Source organism: Mesoplodon bidens (assembly GCF_964165515.1).
Source record: "Mesoplodon bidens genome assembly, chromosome: 2".
NCBI classification, from domain to species: Eukaryota; Metazoa; Chordata; class Mammalia; order Artiodactyla; family Ziphiidae; genus Mesoplodon; species Mesoplodon bidens.
Window position 1 is genome coordinate 57013502 of NC_138177.1, and position 14067 is coordinate 57027568.

The 14067-nt window shown below is 39.1% G+C and overlaps 1 protein-coding gene and 1 pseudogene across 14 annotated transcripts in view; both read left to right on the top strand.

The window, feature by feature from the left end:
• The window catches only part of LOC308612903 (uncharacterized protein), a 125753-nt gene that overhangs the window by 19372 nt on the left and 92314 nt on the right, over nucleotides 1-14067 (top strand). The window lies entirely within an intron of this gene.
• LOC308612354 (3-hydroxyisobutyrate dehydrogenase, mitochondrial-like) lies at nucleotides 10575-11492 on the top strand (annotated as a pseudogene). The gene is made up of 2 exons (XR_014017857.1): nucleotides 10575-10778; nucleotides 10873-11492. The product of XR_014017857.1 is annotated as a 3-hydroxyisobutyrate dehydrogenase, mitochondrial-like (transcript).

Below are 14067 nucleotides of genomic sequence, written 5' to 3' on the forward strand. Positions count from 1 at the left end.
AAGAATTCCCCTTGGAAGAATTGGTCTGTCCTTTACAGAAAAGAGAGTTCAAGTGAGTTATTTGCATTTGGTAGGGAAGCTCTACTGTCTAAATCATACTCATTTAAAGGTGAAGTTCAGGGCTTCCCTGGTGGCGCAGTAGTTGAGAGTCCGCCTGCCGATGCAGAGGACACGGGTTCGTGTCCTGGTTTGGGAAGATCCCACATGCCTTGGAGTGGCTAGGCCCGTGAGCCATGGCCACTGAGCCTGCGTGTCCGGAGCCTGTGCTCTGCAACAGTAGAGCCCACAACAGTGAGAGGCCTGCGTACCGAAAAAAAAAAAAAGGTCCAGTTCAAAGTCTGCCATAATTTGTTATTATATATGTAATTTTTGAATGTAATATACAGTTATATATGTATATAACATCAACAAGAAAGTGACCCACTTTAGAGTCAAGAAAATATATAGGTGAAGTGTAAAAGGGTTGGAATAGATATACCATAACAGTAACAACAAAACAAAACAAGACAACAACAACAAAACTGGAGTGGCTAAGAAAATATCAGAAAAAATATATTTTAAGATGAAAATTTTTACTAGAGACAAAGATATTTTAAAATGATAAAATGATTATACCATCTAGAATGTATAATAATTATAAACTTATATGCACCTAACAACAGAACTTCAAAATACAATGAAGCAAAATCAACACAAAGGAAAAGAGAAACAGACAGTTCTACAATAATAGTTGGATACTTTAATACCTTTCTTTCAATAGCAGAACAGACAGAAAATCAACAAGAAAATAAAAAAACTTGCACAACATTATCAATCAACTAGACCTAACAGCCATCTATAAAACATTCCACCCAACAGCATCAGAATATACATTCTTTTCAAATGCACATGGATATACTATATGCTAGGCCATAAAACAAATTTCAGTACATTTTAAAGGATATAAACAATAAAAAGAGTGCTCTCAGATGACAACAGAATGCAATAAGAAATCGTTAACAGAAAGAAATTTGTTGAAAATCACAAATGGAAATTCAACAATATATTCGTAAATAATTCATGGGTCAGGTAAGAACTCATAAGGGGAATTAGAAATAATTTGAGATGAATTAAAATGAAAGTATGACATATTAATACTTGATTGGTCGCACATAGTCTTTTGAAAAGCAGAGGGGTTAGACAAAGAGATCTAAATTAATTAAAAAATCATTTATTATTCTGGGAATAAAAAGAACTGGGCTTAGTCTCAGTTTTGCCTTTCTTTATCTTTGTGTCTGTTGATCATCTTGGAATAGTCATTACATAGTCAGAATACAGTTGCCATCTCAGGAATCAAATACTGTTATCTCTAGGGCTACCATAACAAGATACCACAAACTTGTTAGCTTAAAAGAACAGAAATTTATTTTATCACAGCTCTAGAGGCCAGAAGATCAAACTCAGAGTGTTGAGAGGGCCATGTTCTTTCTGACGCCTCAAGGGGAGGATCCTTCTTTGTCTTAACCAGATTCTGGTGGTGGCCATCAATCACTGGTGTTGGCATTTTTTGATTTGCAGCTGCATCACTGGTCTCTTCCACTGTTGTCACATGGAATTGTCTCTGTGTGTTTCTGTCTCTGGAAACAATTTAAATAGAAATTTCTATTTTTAAAAAACAAACTGTTGATTACTATGCTCTATTTAGATAGTTCCTCTAACCCACACCCACCTCCATTTCCCCATATGTATTTGAGAAGGAAAGAGGAACTCCTGTGAGCTATCCTATTGGAAAAAATCAATGATACAGTGTTTTACTAGAGATGCCTCTTATCTAAAATATTTGAATTAAATATAAAATCTGGGGAAATTATCACCCAGTTTCCCTCTTCTAGAGGCATGATCTAAATGATAGGCAGCAGAATATTTTATACCCATGAGGTTTGCTGACATTATTGATTTGATCCAGAATCTGTATTTTCTCTCTAAAGAAAACAGTATTCTCTCTTTCCTTTCTTTAATTTATAATGTTGATGTCTTAAGATTATTGTCAGAGAGGATGCTTGTAGTTCAAATGATTTGGCTGTATTTCACCAGTATTATTACAAGATAGTCAAACAATGGCTGGGCTCCAGTATAGACCTCGGTCCCTTTGTTCCACTGGGATACAGATGTGAAAGCCACTGTTTCCTTATATTCCAAAGACCAAATAAATAAAACAAATAAATAAACACAAAAAAACAAGTAAATGAAACTATCTTAAAACCAACTCCCTTTTCTTCCTCATCCATGTTAATTCTCTTCTACCTAAAATTACTTCCTGGAAGTGATTTTTATGTTTCTTAGAGCCTCTTTATGTATATATCCACACTAATGCATATAAAACTGTTCCTTGTAGATCTTTTACTTTTTCCATTTGAATAATTATTTTCACATGTCATATAGAGTTTATCCAATGTCCTAGATATGCATTTTTCCTGTGTATTTGAGCATCATAGGAAGATAAATTCTACTCTTGAAAATGTTAACTGGTGACTGAGACACAGAAAGCTATTCTTCTTACCATTTTTCAATAGTGAGCAGCAGATTCTGTAGGGGTGGAATTTTAAGATGTAAGTATACTGTTTTTCTACACTCCAATTACGTTCCCCTTATCATAGAAATTGACCAGTGAAGTGTGCTGCTGACTTTTCAGAATCCATGTACATACAATCCATTAAGTTATTAGATATAACGTTGGTCAGAAAAGCATACTGTGAAATGTTGCTTTTATTTAAACTCCCACTATTTTCACTGCATGGTTTCAAGATTTGACTTCTTTATTGCCCTCTGGTGGTGGGCTCTGTGAACTGCATATTTACGGGTCTGGAGCACGATTCTTCCTGGAGGTATTCAACTCCTCAGGTACAAGCTAAAGAGTAGATGATAAGAAGCATTCAGATTTATTGAAACTAATTAAGAATATCAGTAGCCTGACTGTTGTTTCCAAAAATATAAAATATTTATCCTTCTGTTGTCAAACAACCATATTTCATGAAAAGAAGTATAAATCCTTTTTTGCTTGCAATAAAAGAACAATAATTGAAGGTATTCTTCATTTGGACCAAATACCTTCTCTGAAAATATAAGTAAAAATAGGAGTTGAACTTTCCAAAATATTCTTTAGTAAATAAAACTCCACATATAATTTCAAATTATCATTTAATTTTACCTTAAATTTAAATATCTATATTGACTTAAATGCTGTCCTCTGTAATTTCGGATGATTCCCTCCTTTATATCTTCTTCCTCTCTTCAACAAATAAAATACATATGAATGCCTAACATGAGGTAGGGTATTCTCTGTGAAATAATGATGTTGGGATACTTGATTTTGACTTAGCAGAGGGGTTGAGCCTCTGTGTTGGTGAATTCTCCCCAGATGGTGCGTGGGGAGAGGGTCAGGCATATCTCTGTGCTCCTGAAGTTTTCTCTGTGAAACTGTCAACCTCCAATATCAGAAATAACTTCCTTCGTGAGAAGGGATTTTCAGACATTAAAAGTTTTCTCTTAAAGTGAAAGTATTTTTAAAATCTATAAAATATAGGGCATTATACATTTTCTTTAGTTACTACAAGCTGAATTTTAACTGAGAAGACTGGGGACTCCATGTATGTGTACATGCATGCATGCGTGCATGTTTGTGTGCTACACACGTGTCTGTGTGTATGTGTGTAGGTCTACTGAGGATACAGAACATATTCTGGACATGAACGAGCAGTGGTATATCAGAAGGGAAAAGAATATAAAGGACCAGCTTCACTTGCTTAATTTGTCCCCTGACCTGGTGTCGTCTTATTTTCCACCATCCTTTGCTGATCTGTATACTAAATACCCAGGGCTCCTGGGTACCCCCAGGTACCTCTGTAAGTTTTACAAGCCTGTCAATATTCCATGTACAGTAGATGGAACCTGAACTTTTTGCCCATATAGTTTTCCTTTCCCTCAGAGTTTTCGTCTGAGCTATGTCGTGGGGTAGGTACTGTTGTGAAAGTTTGTCCTCACTTGTTAAATAGAAACGACTCATTTAACTGTTTAAGCAAATAAACAGTATCTTGAGTCAATTGCAGGGCACCTCCAGTCTCCACAAAGCAGAGTTACGTTGGGACAGGAAGGTCTTTTAGTTTCCCGTTAAATCAAAATACAAAGTTACTGGGCTTCCCTGGTGGCGCAGTGGTTGAGAGTCTGCCTGCCGATGCAGGGGACGCGGGTTTGTGCCCCGGTCTGGGGGGATCCCACGTGCCGCGGAGCGGCTGGGCCCGTGAGCCATGGCCGTTGATCCTGCGCGTCCGGAGCCTGCGTGTCCGGAGCCTGTGCTCCGCAATGGGAGAGGCCACAACAGTGAGAGGCCCACATACCGCAAGGAAAAAAAAAAAATACAAAGTTACTGAGCAATTCTAGGACCAACCCTATAGTTGCAAACTTCGGGAAGAGATCACAGGATTCTGTAATCGTCTGCTTATCCCCTTACTGGGACAGCAAATAGCTCAATAGCTCTTATACTGAAGTCAAAAGGAAGAATAATACTGGAACAAAGTCTGCATTTAACGTCTGTGTCTTATTTTTATTTTCTCTTGGCACATAGTAGGTAACTGTTAAATGTTCTCTTGATAAATATTAAAAGCACACAAGATACTTCGTATACTAGGGGTCATAAAATTTCAACTTTTCTTTTGGTGCAGGGGTTGATGATGAAAAGTTTGGAAACTTCTGATCCATGTTAATGTTTCTGCTTTGAGAACTGCAGGGCACAGCTTTTAGATGAAAAAGTTGCCAAGAGGACTAGAAGTAGAATAAAGGCATTTATGTAATTCTTCCTTCTAATTTCATTTATTGGTTTTCAGCATCCAACTTTGAAAAGTTGCCTGAGGCTGCCTAGGGTCTGCAATAAGGATCACAGCTGTGCTGTCCTACCCCCTCCCCACACGTGGGAACAGAACCTACCCAGCAGTGCTAATAGAGGCCCATGGCTTTCCGCCCACCTCGGTACTGCTCAATGCAGTGGCTTTTTTCTACCAGCCTCACCCTTCTCCATGTGAATCTTTTTCTTCTTTCCAGTTTTATTGAGATGTAATTGACATATAACACTGTATAAGTTCAAGGTGTACAACATCATAATTTGATACATGTATATATTGCAAAATGATTACCACAATAAGGTTAGTTAACACATCCATGACCTTACACAATTAACTACCTTTTGTGTGTGTGTGTGTGTGTGTGTGTGTGTGATGAGAACATGTAAGATCTACTATCTCAGAAACTTTTGAGTATGCAATAGAGTGTTGTTAACTATAGTCACCATGCTGTATATCAGACTCCCAGGATTTATTCATCTTATAACCGGAAGGTTATACCCTTTGACCAACAACTCCCCATTTCCTCCACTCCCCAGCCCTTGATGTCCACCATTCTACTCGGTTTCTGTGAGTGCAGCTTTTTTAGATTAAACGTAACGGTGAGATTATGCAGTGTCTGTCTTTCTCTCTCTGATTTATTTCACTTAGCATAATGCCCTCAAGGTTCATCCAAGTTGTTGCAAATGGCAAGATTCCCTTATTTTTTTAAGGCTGAATAACATTCCATTCTACATATGTGCCATATATTCTTTATTCATTTGTCTGTCAGTGGACACTATAGAAAGAGAAACTCACTCAGTTCCTACAAGTGTCCAAGGTAACAATAGACAAAATATGGATGTTGGAGGGTGTAGATCCAGGCAGTAGGTTAGACTACGTCCCACAGGCAGGAAGGCCACTATTTTAGGAGGAGCTGCTTTGAATATGAATCAAATAATAATTGATTTATATATCACCAGTTCAGAACTAACTCATCTGTTTTCGACACCTCACCATAGATATGAAATGAGAATGAGTGGAAAAGGAGGCTTCTGAAGGCGGTCATAAAACCCATTATTATTCTGTAAAAAGGGGACTATACAGTCTTTCCTTTAGAATCTCAGATCAAACAAAGACATGCAGCAGCCTCAGTAGGATATAATCGCAACAGAAAAAATACAAGCAGAAGGCAGAGGAAAAAGAAGTGCCATTTGGTATGGGAATAAATAGCTCTGTATGTCCCAAAAGCCTCCTATAAACATGTCTGGGTGTCAATATAGTATAATAAATAATATCCATAAATGCTGAGTCTTAAGAAAAAACTGTATTTTTTGCTTTCCTTTAGAAAGGGACAGAAAGGTAACTGTATTTGCTTTAATAAATACAGAGACTTAGTGCACTTATATATTTGATCAAATAATTTTAAAAATGTTTCTTACAGTATACATCATTTTCTGATGAAACGGGTAAAATAAGTTTCTAGGGAGTGAGGAGGGCATGAGGTATTATACACATTTTCTTTTCCGTCCTTTTGTAGCTGAATATCCTTTTCCAGGCCTAAAGAAGTAGTAAAATTATGCATCTAAGATTGAATAAAAGGTTTCATAGACATATTTTACATATATGCCATTAGATTTCCACAGAGTTATTTCAGGCTGCTGACAGGCTGCTTGCTTGAGCTGAGACCCCTCTAAACAAAGCCCAGGAAGAAACTAACAACTGTGAAAGCCAACTTATTTATTCTGTGAGTAACTTGGCTGCAGAGCAGACTAATTACCCCTTTAACCACACTGTTTGAACTCATTGTACTTATCTGGGAATCACTATTCTGAAAGTAGAGAAGGGGACTAGGGAAGTTAAAAGAGACAAAAGATCTAAATATGGTCTCTTTGCAGAATCTCAAAGGTCAGGCAACAGGCTTCTTTCTGATGGTTTTAAAAAGAGAAGATGAGCTGTGGTTTAAAGGTCCACTATGGAATTCAAATTCTACCTCAGGTGTAGCCTGAATGCTAGTCTCCACCTTGAGTGAATCACTGAAGGATCATTTCTCAGCACATAGTCAGTGTTTGTTAAATTTTCATATTATTTTATCCCAGTGAATAATATTGATGAGGGATTTTGAAACTATTAAATTCCAAACACAATTTCTTTTAAAGTATAGGTTTAAAAGAACTCAATTTGCTCATTTTTCTTGCAAGTATTTGTCCTTGAATTCAAAGCATTCATCCAGTAGGGTTCCCAACTGTCTGGATTATGCTGATTGCATCCCCTTTCTGCTTATATATTTATCATGCTCCTTTGGCCCATGTATTTACTGTCAGTTGGTAGATAGATCTAGAGCACTGACATAATTCAGGTGTGATTTTTTGTCAAGTTTACTTCATAGATAATATTGATGAATTCCCAAAGGAACTATAAAGTGTCTGTCTGACTGTGACGTTGCAGCCATTAATGATCAATGTCTAGATCCATTAATTTATTAAGGGTACCAAATGGTGATATTCTACTAATTAGATTATTATTCATTTACTAGCTACAACATTATTTCATCAACTACTTGGTTGCCCTGAGTTACAGTTTAATTAGGAAAGGAAGAATAAATGTTTCTTTTATTTTATTTACCAGTTTTACAAAAAAAGAAAAAAAAGAGAGAGAAAGGTTGACTCCAAAGTAGCTTCCGAAGATGACTAATGAGGTATTTTCTTTCTTTGTTGTTGTTTTCAGTGAGGTTGTTATAAATATCGATGCAGAGATTGTCCCCTCTTAGGTTCACGGATCCTGTTCAAGTTGGCTCCGGAGTCCTTTCCACACAACCACAGTAGTCTTTGAAGTCTTCCCAGCTCTCTTGTATGACAAGATGTAAAAGGAACATCTTGTTCGTTTCTTATGCTGGATTTGAAATCAGCTGTTTCTCCAAGGAGACATTATCCACTGTGTTTATTCAAACTTGTGTTCCTTCTAGTTTAACCTTCTCTCGAGACATGATTTTTTTTAAACAAATTACTTACTGAATTCTTTCACCTTTTCAAATCTTGCTATTCTCCAATCACTTCATTTCTGAATTTTTCTAATTTCTTTTATGTTTTTCTTAAAACCAGTTTCTATTCCTTTTAAAATTTCTTTTACTTTTTCCGCAATATCAGGCAATAAATTTCATTTGTTCTGTGGATGTGACTTTCTGTCACGTTTTCAGGACTTGCTGGAACTTTCTTTTCACCCTTCTTTTTTCTTTTTTTTTTCTCACTGATTTTCTACAGGATGTGAATGGAATACTCTTCTGTCACTCATTTTTAAATGAAATAAGTTTCCACTTTAGGAGGGAAACATAGATCAGAATATAATTTCTAGCTTCAGAACTCCAGGGCTCACTATCTTCTATTATTTTCACAAAATAATTTCTAAAAATGACCTTAAAATTTCTAAAATCTTCCTCCTCGGCCCTCCTATGCCCATTTACCCAGGCCTCCTCTTTCCTGTCCTTGTTGAGTATGGGGATTTGTTCTGGAATGGTGCTTTGGTTTGATAGGTGTCAAGGTTTCACAGACCCCAGAACACTTGGCATCCTCAGAACATTTCAATTTGCACTCAGCTGCAAAGTGGAGCCTGCAACATTCACTCCCGGTTTCTGCCGCTGTTCTCAGTGAGTTTTGCAATCTCACTGAGTTCTTGAACCATAGTAACCTTTGGCTCTCCTGAAAGAGAGAGAGAGTCCTTCCCTAGTCTTCCTCCCACACACCTTGGGATACACATATGTAGGTCTTTTTCCTGTTGTTGATTTGTTCCTACCTGGCTGTATGTTGCAGTTAATGTGGACACCTTGTTGTAGATGTTGTCTGTGGGTTTTTGAACTTGCTATCCTAGATGCTTTTCTTTCTTCTTTGTGGGGGTGGGGGGTTGTGTATTTAGGGGAGGGGTGGCATATTCAGGGATAAAAATCTTCTCTGTAGCCACCATCATTTCCCCAGAATCCTCTGCCATTAATATTTAAAACAAAATCATAGGAATCATTATCCGGATCCATAGGATAATCATTACATTGTATCTGTCTTTTTTCCAGGCTTCAAGCTGCCTGTGGCTCCCCACGTTAGTATACTGACATGACTGGGCAATGCCTAATTTGACGGGCTCTTTCTGTACTACCTTCCTCCTAATCATGACAGTCTTGTACACTATACATAGTCTTCTTTACTGATAGGGAATTTAGAAAATACAGTAAGCCATGGGTTTAATAGCTGAAAGTGGAATTAATGTATTATTTTTCTCAGGTAAAATATCATAAGACTCCTTAGGCCAAAGTTGTAAAATGAAATCGCAAATTTCCTGGAATCATTTTGCAAACGTGAATGCCCACATAAAGTACACTAGGACTTGAATCCAAGGAATAACACATTTTTAGAGCCTCCAAATGTATAAACTTAGTACAATTCTGCATTACTTCTTAAGGCAACTGAAGAAAATAATTTTGTGATCAAATAAATATTGATTTTATTAACATAGTTATTTTAAAAGTTTATAAAACTTTAAAAAATGTTAAGGCTCTATCAGCCTCATCAGTTGTTATTTCTTTTCTAGAATCTTGGATAAAGGAACAGTCGTTTGAGGGGAAACATGGTATAAAGTGGGAAGATAATCTAACAGTGAAGATAGTTATATCTCTTCCTGTGTGATGAACTACTGCTAAGCTTGGTGGTTTAAAACAGCAGGCACTTTATCTCTTCACAGTTTGTGAATCAGCAGAATGGGCTGGGATCTCCTGGGTGGATCTATCTTGCTTTCACCTGAGGTGACTACTGAGGCTGCCATCATCTGGTTGCTGGACTGGGGCTGTTTGCATTCACATGTCTGGCCATTGGTGCTGGCTGTGGCCTGTGCCTAGTCTCCACTAGATTAGCCAGGCTTCCTAACATGTCAGGTTTCCATGAGGACAAGCCCTAAAGCATGAGTACTCTCCAAGCTTCAGCTCTTGATATGCCACTGGGCCAAAGCAAGTCACGTGACCAAGCCCAGGTCAAGGTGGAACAAAACTACACAGGGTGAGAAAACGGGGGGGAGGGGCATTTGCACTGGGGGTCAGTAGTCTAATAAACTGCTGCAATAACTATATAAAGAAAAACACCCCGGAGGACAACTGGTAAAAAATAAATGTGTGCGGGGTGGGGTGGGGTTTGGCATGGGGGGGGCAAAGGCAGTAAACAGGGGCTACCAAAATCTGAAGATTCTGGAATTTTTGGAAAATCCACTGGGATTAAAGGAGTTACACAACCATGTTCTGACACCAGAAGAAAGGTCCCAGTTGAGCATCAGGGAAGTCTAGCGCTCTTCCTCCATCGCATCAATTTTCACGTTTCTTTGACTCAGCATATTTGTAGAATGAATCATGACTTTCTATAAATTTTTAATTCAGTTTTTCAAAGAAATAGTGACCTCGCTTCTATCTGCTGTGCCACAAAAATGCCGTAGAAAAAAATTCCTTCTGTTAAATCGCACACTAGGTGAAATTGTATGTGTAACCTAGTACCAAAGAGGTATTAAGAATCGCCACAGCCGAGCCGGCCCTCCGCATCACGCACCCTATAGCAGCCAGTGGGTGAGCCGGGAGTCGAGGAGGTCACCGTGGGAAGGAGGGGCACGGGCAGCGTGGCAGCCTCCTTCCGTCTCCGTGGAGCCACCTCCGGCCTCTGGTACAGGGAGTCGTCCACAGCAGCCGGCGGTGGCCAGCCTTTCAGCGCTGTGTTCTAGGTCAGTAGCTTCCAAGACTCCAGTTGGATTCATTGGAGTAGGCAACGTGGGGAATCCAATGGCAAAAGAGCTCATGAAACATGGCTAGCCACTCACTGTTGTTGATGTGTTCCCTGATTCATGCAAAGAGCTTCTAGATGCAGGTGAACCCGGTAGTGTCTTCCGCAGCGGATGTAGCCGAAAAAGGTGACAGAATTATTACAGTGCATCAACGCGCTAGAAGCTTATTCTGGAGCAAATGGAATTCAAAAAAAAGTGAAGAAAGACTCACTATTAATAGATTCCAGTACTGTTGATCCTATGGTTTTCAGAGAATTGGCCAAAGAAGTTGAGAAAATGGGAGCGGTTTTCACGGATGCCCCTGTTTCTGGTGGTGTGGGAACGGCTCGATCTGGCAACCTCACATTTAGGATGGGAGGGGTTGAGCTGCTGTGGTGCATGGGCTCCCATGTGGTGCATCATGGAGCTGTTGGGACTGGCCAGGCTTCGAAGATCTGCAAACACTTGCTGTTAGCTATTAGTAGGATCGGAACTGCTGGAGCTATGAATCTGGGACTCAGGTTAGGGCTTGACCCAGAACTCTTGGCTAAAATCCTAAATACGAGCTCAGGACGATGTTGGTCAAGTGACACTTACAATCCTGTACCTGGGGTGATGGATGGAGTTCCCTCGGCTAATTACTATCAGGGCGGATTTGGAGCAACACTCATGGCTAAGGATCTGGGATTAGCATGAGGCTCTGCTACCAGCACGAAGAACCCAGTCCTTCTGGGCAGTCAAGCCCATCAGATCTGCAGGGATGTTGTGCGTGAAGGGCTACTCAAAAAAAGACTTCTCATCCGTGGTCCAGTTTCTGCAAGAGGAGGAGACATTCTGAGTTTGCCCTCTGGCTGTGAACACTGAAACATTGAAACCAAACTGTGTCTTGGAGCCCCTTATGGCTCACTCCACAGGAAAATGGGCTTAATCAAAGGTCAACTGTCTGCTTTTGAGTGTCTCGGTCAGGGGTCCCCAACCCCTTGGCCTTGGACGGGTACCAGTCCGCAGCCTCTTAGGAACTGGGCTGCACAGCAGGAGGTGAGTCGCAAGCAAGCCAGCTAAGCTTCATCTGCTGCTCCCTATGGCTTACATTACCGCCTGAACCTCACACACCCCGCCCCACCTCCCTGGAAAAATTTGCTTCCAGGAAACTGGTCCCTGGTTCCAAAAAGGTTAGGCACCTCTGGTTTAGGTCACAATAGATCCTGGGATTTTTCACCCATTTTAAACTGCTTATTCTTTTTTATCTATTTAGCAAACATATCATCTGTAATTTTTTTTTTCTGCAAGCCACTGATGGTAACTGCTAGCTAGCTAGCTGATTGGCCTTTTCCAAAAGTTTGATTCCTGAGCATCTTCAGCTAAAACGCTGCCTACTTCACTCACGATATTGTTTACTCTACTTTACAAATAAAACTAAAATTGTTTTCAACAGGATAAAATCTATCCTCGAGGAAAGAAGAGAAATTGGTGTGAGAAAAGGTATTAGAGAAAGGGGAAGTATAGTGAATTACTACCTGTGTTTCTCGGAAAATTTGTCCTGTTAACCCAGTGGTGATATTCTCGCATTGAGATTACTGGTTTATTTTCTAGGAGTTGTTAAAGCAAGAGAACTCCTTGCTGCATGTTATGTAATTTGGACTCTGTTACATTATCTTGGTGTGCCCCTCTTGTAACAACTTCCCATACTCAGCAAACTTGTTTTTTTTCATATTTTTGCTTCCTTGTCCATTTTTACTGCATATTTTTTGACTTCAAAAGAATGACATCTTTAGAACTGTTTCAGAGCCAACAATGATATGTGCTTTAGATAATTATTACACTATGCTAAATATAACCATATTCTTTTGAATTCAAATAAATTTCTATGCTGATAAAAAAAGAGGGGCACATTTCATCAATGTTTAAATACTATCCTTCCTCCTCTAAAACTTAAAATAGGATTCAGTCTGATTCCTAAAGGGTTATTTTCTTCAACAACAAGAGCTGACTTAGGCCATTTCTTGGCAGTGGAATCTGAGCATAGGGGTCCCTGTCTGACTGCCCTTTGATTCTCACTCACAGTATCCTGGGTGAGTGTAATGGATGGGCATGCCCTTATGACTTAGCCCACTGCTACTGCTCCTGATGAGGGTTAACGGTGTGGGCCACTTTAAATCTTGCCCAGCAAAGTGCTGACATCTGGGGTTTCCTATCAAGTTTACCAGATATTCCACAGTAATTTCATAATTTACACAACATAAAAACACTGATCTTGAGCTTAGGAAAGCATTTCATTTAAACAGATACAGAACACTACTCTACAAAATGGTTTAAAATTTGTGAGCAATTGCATTAAATAAACTCTAATATAAATTAATCTAATACAAGTAAACTAATAGTTAAAAAGCTACTAGTCGCTTCAGAAGCGGTGGCTATGGATAACTTCAAAGTTGTTTCCTCAGTTCATTAAGAGGAGAAACTATTTTCTGTCAACTTCTTCTTGGGGAAGCTTATTCCTTAGTTTGATGCTGATTTGCGTTATGAATATATAGGAACCATTACTGGTTCTTCCTTTCCATATTCAGTGCACCATTATACTTCTGTCCTCTTAAGATCTGGATATCTGTTACTGCTACTGTTGGCTGGAGCCTGGGAGGAGGAAAGCTATCAAGAAAAAAGGTCAACAAGTGTTAAAGATTTTTAGCATACCACTGAGACTTTTTATCAACCATAATCATAAGAAATAATAATTAAAATTACTCATAGCCTGGTCAGTGAGACCTTGAGTAAATTGTGGAAGCATCCATGTTTCATACAGTTTCAGGGGGTGGATATTTCCTGTTATGAACTCTATATCCTCTTCAGCTGGAACAGAGAGACCTTTCTCTGTTGAAGCAGTTTTGTCTTTTTCCTGGGCATTTTCAGTTTTCTCTTATGAGAGACTTGTAAAGCTTACATATACAAACTTACACATACACGTATAAAGCAAAGAAGGGATAGAGCAGTCTTGAGAGGACACGGTTTTGTAGCAGGCACACAAGACAGAGGTAATACTCCCTGATTGCATTTGCCTCCGTATCCCCATCTCCTTTGTGGAAAGCATCAGCATTCTGACTGGTCTCTGCACCCCACTAACTGGACGGAACACTGCATTGGCATTCTTAGGGAGCACTGATGGTCGCTCCGGAAACTGTGGTTAGAGCTTGTGCAGCCAAAGTGCACAGGAAAGAAACAAATATACTTCATATAACATGCTTACTGTGTTTTGCTTAATTAGCACTTATTCCCTGTAAAAGGCTGACTTCTGCTTTGACAGGGAGTAATCGAACTCTGTATTCACCCAAACCATAAAATTAAAGTTAACATACCTCAGCTTTTCATCCTACTGGAAGAAATGTATGAAATCTAAAGTTATTTTTTAATTGCTGCTGTTTAGAATGCCTGAAGCCCATTT